The sequence below is a fragment of the Martes martes genome, assembly GCF_963455335.1.
Source record: "Martes martes genome assembly, chromosome: 7".
NCBI lineage: Eukaryota > Metazoa > Chordata > Mammalia > Carnivora > Mustelidae > Martes > Martes martes.
The window spans coordinates 11,032,586-11,042,117 of record NC_137894.1 but is presented as its reverse complement, the minus strand read 5'-3'; positions in this window follow the sequence as shown (position 1 = coordinate 11,042,117).

Below are 9,532 nucleotides of genomic sequence, written 5' to 3'. Positions count from 1 at the left end.
CTTCAATACTATTGGCTGATTCTGATCCCACCCCTTCGGCTGCCGCCGTGCGGACAGGCTGACTTAAGTGCCAGTCACTCCTCTTAGGTGTTTCTGGTTTTCTTGTGGGGCACCAGCCGGGGATTGGCTGGTGATGGAACCTTTGGGTTTGGAGGTGGGCTGTTGCTTTGCGCCCCGCAGTGCGGACCCCTCCAGGCTGGCTGGTGAGGGGCGGGAGGGTGGTTCCTGGCGCCAGATAGGCCAGGTTAGAATCGTTAATACAGAGACCTAGAAATAAGGGCCTCACTTACGGAAAAAGCTAGGAATTCAGTGTTTCCGAGCTCAGATTTTTGTCCTCTTTTTTGAGAAAAAAGAAGATGACTGACAGGTTGACGAGCAAACAAGCCGTATTTCCTCGACTGTAGAACTCAAGATTTTTCTTCTAACCAGCCGGTCTTCCCTAAGGGCCACAAAGTCAGGACCAGTGGTTTTTCCACAAAGCGCAACGCCTAGCCCAGTATCCAAATTGAGTTGCCATTTGTTTGAGGGGTGGTAAGCTTCCTGTTGCCCATTTACGTAAGACAGCCTATTCATATGTCCCTTGTCCTTAGAATTTAGTGAATCGGTGTTTCATAATCCTGGTTGGGCCCGATACCACCCTTTTGGGCAATGTTTGTTTAAAGAGGTAGTTTTAACCACAGTCTACCTGTCCAGCCCTCTCCCAGAGAATCGGGCAAAACAAACTTCATTCTCTTTAAGAAACTCACGTTTTATTCACTAAGTCTTCTAACTTAAATCTGGAAGCAATCTAGACAATCAATAGGAATAACTGAAAACCTAAACTTTCCCGAAATGGATGAGAGAAGAAAAAGTAGCTCTCTCCCACTGCCAGCATTTTAAGAAATCTTGCTTCTTTTGGCAAGGGACCTAGGGAAAAGGAAAGGAACACCCGAGGCTCTTGGTTTTAACAGATACCTTTGAGAGGCTGGTTCTTGGGGCAACTCTTGAATTCTCTTGAGACCCTTCCCCTAGGTAAGACTCAGAGTATGTTAAATACTCATCAGGCTTAGGAACAAGTTCTGGCCCTTCTTTTAAAAACGGCACAGCTGGGGCAACTGGGTGGCTCAGTGTGTTAAAGCCTCTGCCTTTGGCTCAGGTCATGATCCCAGGGCCCCAGGATGGAGCCCTGCATCGGGCTCTCTGCTCAGCAGGGAGCCTGCTTCCTCCTGTCTCTCTCTGCCTATCTCTCCCCCTACTTGAGATCTCTGTCAAATAAATAAATAAAATATTTAAAACAAAACAAAACAAAAACGGCACAGCTATTAACAGCTCAATATGGCATGAGGTACTTAGGGCAGAGCCAAGACTAGACCCTAAGTCTCCTCGCTTAGAGATACTGGGTTCCTTCTAGGTAACCTGGCCACTCGCCTTAGCAATATAAGTTGAGCTCTAAGTGGGCACAGAGAAAGAGTGCTTCTTTAACTGAAATTAAATTTTCTGCACTTAATCTCCAAGAGACATGCCCTCATACAGTCTGGCTTTGAGCACTGTAGACCTGCAGCAAGACTTTTTTCTCTGAAATAGTCCCACCCTGAATCCCTTTCCTTCATGCTTCTTGGTTTGCTATTGCTGTGCTATCGTTCACTCCCCTTTTCCCTTCTGACCACTACCTGAAATCCATCTATGATTCTGCTTTTCCGTATTCTTCTCCAAGTACTCTGTGCCAGCAAAGCAGGCCTGAACAAGCCTTTACTAAAAATAGTAATGGCTGGGGGCACCTGGGTGGCTCAACTGTTTAAGCATCTGCCTGCAGCTCAAGCCGTGATCCCAGGGTCTGGGGATCGAGGCCCAGGTTGAACTCCCCCAGATGAGGCTCCTCCGGGTCAGTCAGGCTCCCTGCTCAGTGGGGAGTCTGCCTCTCCTTCTCCCTCTGCCCCCAACCCTGCTCTGGCACTCTCGCTCTCACTCTGTCTCTCCAATAAATAAATAAAGAATCTTAATTAAAAAAAATTAATGGCTGAAAAGCGTTGAGTTAGCTAGGCATCAGGCATTGTTCGAAGCCATCATTGTAGGTTAACTTAGCATCCCTGTGAGAGACTAGTATTATTCCTCTGTATTATCTCTATTAGGAAATTGAGGCTCGAGGAGTTTGACTTGCCCAGGCTCACACTGCTAAGACACACCAGAACCAGGATTGAGCCCAGATGCTCTGGCTCTAGACCATTCCCTTCTGCCTCTCCCAGTTTCTTTTTGAGGACTGCCCCCTTGCTAGATAGGTTCAGTAGATCCTCTGTCATGCCAAGCTGTCTGGTTTGCCAGCTGCCCCATCCCCTACTTCATTGCAATGTTCCACCTTCAGAATTGGGCTTCCCGCCAATTGGGAAATGTCAGATCCATTCTATCTGAATTCCCAGATGTGGGCCCCACCTTGCTACTGTCAATCTCCTGGCCTGCCACCTGGGAATCATCTAGCTCTTGTTTTGTTCCATCTTTGATTGTGGACCCCCACAGCTCAGCCGTGGGGTGACTCCCTTTTATGAAGATACACCTTGGGCCGCTTACATAAAACAGCTTTCTTCTCCCGAGCTTCCATCCCACACAACATCCTCTTCAGAGAAAGCCCTCATCTGCCACGTTGAAACTTTATTCCCTGCCACACATCAACAATGATTTCTTTTGCTATAACTTTTCCAAGTCTTTGGCCATCCCTTGTTAAAGCTAGACTAGCTCTGTCCTAAATGAAAAGTACCTGACACCTGAAGGACCCCATCCTATCCCCTGTACTGTTCCTTTTCGTGCAAAGTGATCTGCCAATGAACAGAGAGGAGATCCCTCCCTCCCTCTCCCCAGTCACACTCGCTCCTATTACTGCTGTTTCTTTTTTTTTTTTTTTTTTTTTTTTAAAGATTTTATTTATTTATTTGTCAGAGAGAGAGAGGGAGAGAGAGCGAACGAGCACAGGCAGGCAGAGTGGCAGGCAGAGGCAGAGGGAGAAGCAGGCTCCCCGCTGAGCAAGGAGCCCGACGCGGGACTCGATCCCAGGACGCTGGGATCATGACCTGAGCCGAAGGCAGCTGCTCAACCAACTGAGCCACCCAGGCGTCCCTACTGCTGTTTCTTTACAGGGGAAAATAAAGAGCCCTTAGCCTTGGCTCACTTAAAGGAAAGACCTCTGCGTGTGCTCTGAGTAGTTCTCGTCCTATATAATTGTGACCAAATGAAAACATAGATGGGCAGAGAATATTTCTGTAAGGATACAAAGATCTGTTTACACTAGTCGCCTCCAAGGAGACCTCACAGGTAGAGAACGGGGTCGGAACGTCACTTTTGCCAACCGACCCATTGGTGACTTTTGAAATTTGAGCCATGTGAATGTTACCTTTCTGAAAGAAAGAAAAGAACAAAATTCAAATAATCTACTGAGCTAAAAACACTATTAGGAAGGTAACTGTTTTAACTTTTTTTTTTAAAGATTTTATTTATTTTTGAGAGAGAGAGAGAGAGAAAGCACAAGCACAAGCAGGGGGGAGGGGCAGGCAGAGGGAGAAGGAGAACGTGACTCCCTGCTGAGCCCTATGTGGGACTCAATTCCAGGACCCCAGGATCATGACTTGAGCCAAAGGCAGATGCTTAACCGACTGAGCCACCCAGGTGCCCTTTTTTTTAACTTTTTAGTTGTGACATCTGCATTTGTTACAATAAACACATTTTTTTTTAATTGAAATAAAGTTCACACAATACTCAGTACCTCCAGAGATGTGAACAGCACCTAAAATGTCCCTGGTTGATGATAAGGATTCTTGGTACATAAAATGGGGCAGCCGCTTTCAATCCCAGTGTAACTTGGCCTCCCACACTACAGAACAGGGCTGCTCACCATGCGCCCGTGCCCTCCTGTCTTCATGTGGCAATTAAAGAGGAAGAGACGCCAGTGAGGTCAGCTTTTCTCCGTTTCCCATCGTCTGTGTCCCCCTTGGTCTCAGACGATCAACCCAGCTCATGATGGAGACTCATCGGAAACCCGGGATGTCCTTGACTCAGGTCAGAGACACTGTTTTCAAATACAGACCTTTCCAGATCCTGGAGTTCTGCTCCCACTCTCCCTGCAGTTTCGCTTGCTGCTTATATTCTGCATGATTTACATGCAGACTCTGTCTCACTTCTGTACACACCCCACTCCCTCTTCCCATGTGGCAGTCTTTCTTTTTCCCAGCGTACTTCACGCACAGGATTGATGTTCCTTTGATGCTCAAAATATCATTTCCAAACACGGTTTGAATAACGTGCTCAATAATGAGCTCCTTCCATGTTGGAGGTACTGTTTTACAAGCTGCGGATGCCGGGGTCCCTGTTCTCAGGGAGCTTACATTCTAATAGGGCAGAAGTCCATAAATACGAAAATACCAGGTAATGATAAGTGCTATAGAGGGGGCCTAATTTCAGATGAGTGGTCAAGAAAGGCCTCTCTGATGTTTAAATTGGAAGCAGGAAGCGCACAAAGGAGGCAGCTATGTGTATAACGGCATGTGAGTTTCAGGCTAAGATGGCAGATGGTCTGCATGCAACTAATTTTGCTCCAGCCCAAAACTGCTCTACACAGATTTTTTTTTTTTTTAAGTTTGTTCGTTCATTCTTCTTTCGTTTATTCCCCTCTTTCTTTCTTCTTTTTTATTTTTAAGTCCTAAACTCATAAGGAGAGGAGAACAGGAGAAGAGAAGAGAACAACACAACTTCAGAAGCTAGAAAATAGATGGATGAGTGGTAACTGATTTAGCAGATCCGAGAAAGCTGAGCAGCAACTGGCTTGTACTGGAAATACCTTAAAAGGCTCAGAAACTCGCAGAACCAGGGGTCACTGGGCCTGAGGGGAGAGGAGAAGGTGAAGGTAAGAACTGAATGAAAGCAATTTGAAAAGCAGCTGGATCCCATCCCTGATCGCAGCGGAAGATTGGAGGTTTATCTTCCGGGGAGAGTCTCTGGTCTAGAAGATGCCAGGCACACTCGGGGGATAAGAACCACAGCAGAAATTGGGGGATCCAGAGGCCAGATGTACACCAAAGGCAGAGAAGCCAACTATTTTGCACCATGTGGCTCTCAGAATGCTGGCAATGTGATCTTCACCTTCTAGATAAGAGACAGGAAAACTCTTCTCAAGGACTCTTATCAGTCTGTGAAGAAAGACCCATGGAGTCTGACACTGGGGAATCTCCCAGCAGATCCAGCCAAGTCACCCTTCAGTAAAGCTCAGGGTCAGAGTGCCAAACACCTTGTGTAGACCACTTCTAATCCCCTTGGTCTCACCTCTTGCTCTGCCCACAGTTGCAGCCACCATCCCATCAAGTTCCATATGGCTTCCCAGAGCGAGTACAAGAGTTAAGTTCAGGTGTCAACTTGCCCCGGCTGCAAAATATCCAGATATTAATCTCTATTTCTAGGTGAGTCTATGAGGCTATTTCAGATGAGATTAGCATTTGAATTGGTAGACTGAGTAAAACAGGTTGCCCTCTCTAATATGGGGGGGCTTTGCCCAAACTGTTGAGAGCCTAAATAGAACAGAAAGGTGAAAGAAGGAGAAATTTGCTCACATGCTCTCTCTCTCTCTCTCTTTCTCTGTGCCTTAATGTTTTTGAGCTGGGGCATTGGTCTTCTGCACTCACACTAGAACTTATGCCATTGGCTATCTTGGGTCCCAGGCATTTGGACTTGGATTGGAACTATGACATTGGCTCTTCTGCATCTCCAATTTGCAGGAGGGAAATCTTGGGACTTCTCAGCATCATCACATGAGCCAATTCCTTATATCTATCTCTGTCTCCTAATGTTTCTGTTTTTCTAGAGAGCCTTAACTAATACAGCAACCAAAGTCTAGACAACCCGTAAGAGACTCTTAATCTCACAAAACAAACTGAGGGTTGCCGGGGGAGGGGGGTAGGGAGAGGGTGGTTGGGTTATGGACATGGGGGAAGGTATGTGCTATGGTGAGTGCTGTGAAGTGTGTAAGCCTGACGATTCATAGACCTGTACCCCTGGGGCAAATAATACATTATATGTTAATAAAAAATTTTTTTAATAAATGTTCTTAAACATTTAATAAATGTTTAATAAAAAAAAGGGCTCTCCGCTCCGTGGGGAGCCTGCTTCCCCTTTTCTCTCTGCCTGCCTCTCTGCCTACTGTCTGTCAAGTAAAAAAACAACAACAACATATAATACGTTATATGTCAATTAAAAAAAAAAAACAAACCACTAATACAGCAAGCAAAGTCTCACCTCAGCCCTGAATCTTAGCTTTCTGTCCCAAAGCTTCTTTGATATCCATGTGGGTCTGCAGAAGCTCTCAGCATCTGCATTCAGGCAAGTGCAACCCAGAAATTCAGGGAAGATAATGTCTGTGGAGCTATTGTTGAAGATAAATATTTCCCCCTTCTCATCCCCTGAGGGAACAGTCTAATTCCATAAGACCCAGAATATCGCATGGAATGGAGCACTAGTCACTACAGCAATGGCCAGCAGGATAACACATTTAACACTTAGTTTGGCTTTCTCTCTTTTTACCCTCCCACTGTCCCTCATTCCTGCTTTTTTGGATTGCTTAACAAATGCACAACCTCCATATAAGTCTTGGAACCTGCTTTGGGGGATACCTTGGATAAGATACACAACAAGGTCTGAACCCACACTCAGAACTTCTAAACAGCCTTTTAGACTGTACTCTTAATCATGAGCAAACAGCTAATGCCCAGCAGCTAAACAAAGCTTCTCACATGAAGGATAAGGACTAAAACCAGCGGGGGGGGGGGGGGGGGGGAGGGGGGGGGGGGAAGTAACTTGAAGGGAAAACAGACCATGCAGGGAAAAGACACCAAAAAATAAATTTAGAAAATTATCATCAGGATTTTCAAAAGGAGAAGAGATGATGTTGCATCCATGAAAAAAGAAAAAGATGCCATATAAAGAAATACTTCAAAGAACCAAAAAGAATTCTTGGAAATCGAAAACGTTATGTCAGAAATAGAAAACTCCGTAGAAAGAATGATTAAATTGGAGAAAATTCACAGAAAGTAAAACAAAAAGAAAGAGATGGGCAATAGGAGAGAAAATTAAAGGACAGGGCGCCTGGGTGGCTCAGTGGGTTAAAGCCTCTGCCTTCTGCTCAGGTCATGGTCTCAGGGTCATGGGATCGAGTCCCGAATTGGACTCCCTGCTCAGCAGGGAGCCTGCTTCGCCCTCTCTCTCTGCCTGCCTCTCTGCCTGCCTCTCTCTGCCTGCCTCTCTGCCTACTTGTGATCTCTCTCTGTCAAATAAATAAATAAAATCTTTAAAACGAAAAAAAAAAAAAAGAAAAAAAGAAGACCAACAGATCAATATAAACACCAAAGGGCGCCTAGAAGGCTCAGTAGGCAGAGCATCTAACTCTTGATTTCAGCTCAGGTCATGATCTCAGGTCCATGAGATCAAGCTCTACATCAAGCTCTGTGCTGGGCATGGAGCCTGCTTGAGAGTCTCTCTCTTCCTCTCCCTCGGCCCCTCCCCCTCCATGTGCACACACGCTCTCTCTAAAACACATGTGTGCGTACACACACACACACACACACACCAAGGCTCATCACTGTGAAATTCCAAAACACAGGGGACGAAGAAAAAGATTCTACAAGCCTCAAGAGAAAAGAAAAGTCATGTACAAAGGACTGGAAATCAACAGTCTTGGGGTTCTCAAGAGCATGGCTGGAATCAAGAAGATAGTAAAGTAACATCTTCAAAATGCTATGGGAAAATGATTTCCAACTTAAAATTCTATACCTCGCCAAACCATTGAGTAGATAAGAGGATAGAATAAAGGACATTTTCATGCAAAATCTCAAAAAAGGTTGCCTCCCATGTGTGCTTTTCCAAGGAGCTGCTAGAGAATGGATTCCACAGGACACTAAACCAAAAAAGAGGAAGTCACGGGACAGAGGACAGAGGAGATCCCTTGCAGGAAGCAAGCAAACGGTCCCTAGATGGTTGGTGCAGAGAGATTCCATGTTCCAGATGGCCACCAGTCAGAACTGGGACAGTGTAACCCAAGAGACAGACATGCTGAAAATGGTTTCCTCCAGGTGCTGTCACCCATCGATCCTTCCTTTTTACTTGAGGACCAAATACACAGGTGGATCCGACCCAGATCCCAGTCTGTCCATGACCTATCTTGGAGCATGTATTGATAAAAGATTTTCTCTTCCCCATAAGCCTGGCCACCCTAGATCAGCCAAGGACTCCTGTCTTCCCTCACAGAAGTGATCAGCTCTGATCTACTGCAGGGCTGTGCGGATCCTAGAAGCAGATGAAAACAGAGCGGCACCCTCCCCTCCCCCACATAATTGCCACACATCTAACACAGCCTCCTACTATTATTGTCCTTCCAGGGCCCTGACTAGCCTCACCCTCTTTTCCCCAGGATTCACTCATGACATTGCCTAGGAGACATTCTGGTAAATTCCCCAAGAAGCTGAAGTCAGACTATAACTTAAGGACCATTCCCTTTGTCTTCTAGGTTCCTTTATCTGACTCCAGCAACATTATATCTAGGTGTGTGCTTGCAACTCAGTTTTTCAAAACTGAATGATGACTATCCAGGGAGACCTCATAGGTGATTTTTTTTTTCCAACTATAAATGAAAACAAGAGAACAATTAATTCTAATGAACTCAAACTCAGGAATATGGGTAACCTCTGATGAGGAAGGGGCACAACCATGAAGGGGTACCCGGCAGGCTGCAAAGGTACTGTTTTATTTTTTTGGTTTTTTAAAAAATTTTATTTATTTATTTGACAGACAGAGATCACAAGTAGGCAGAGAGGCAGGCAGAGAGAGAGGAGGAAGCAGTTTCCCTGCTGAGCAGAGAGCCTGATTCGGGGCTCAATCCCAGGACCCAGGGATCATGACCTGAGCTGAAGGCAGAGGCTTTAACCAACTGAGCCACCCAGGCGGCCTGCAAAGGTACTGTTAACACTCTATTTATTAAGCCAAGTTGTGGTGCAAGGTTATTATTATTTACCTGTATGTGTATGCTTTATATACTCTTCAATATGTAAGAACATTTAATAAGATTATTTGATTAAAATTTGATTATATTAATGATAATTTTTTAAAACAATGATCCAACCAGGAGAGCAAAGCTACTGAAAAAGACCTAAGGCAAGAACAAACTTGTTTTATATTGAAATAGATAATGTTTGGGGAGGCCAGCCTTGTGAGATGGGTGAGCTAGGAATTATTGCGAGTGTCAAAACCCCTAATTTTGCTCAAGGTGACTTTCTTTCCAATGTCTTCTGCCACCACCTCATCAGCCCAAATCAGTTGGCTGTAGAATGTTAAGGTCAGAAGTCACAGGAATGGGCCAGGGGACCAAGAAGGAGAAAACGTCATGAGAAATAAAGGACTCAGGCTATTTATAGGACACTTTGGTGGTAGTTACTACAAAGTGAAGGATCCAAAGATCTCATCCCATCCCCCAAGAGACTCCACATTAGGGGCCCCTGGGTGGCTCAGTGGGTTAAGCCCCTGCCTTCTGCTC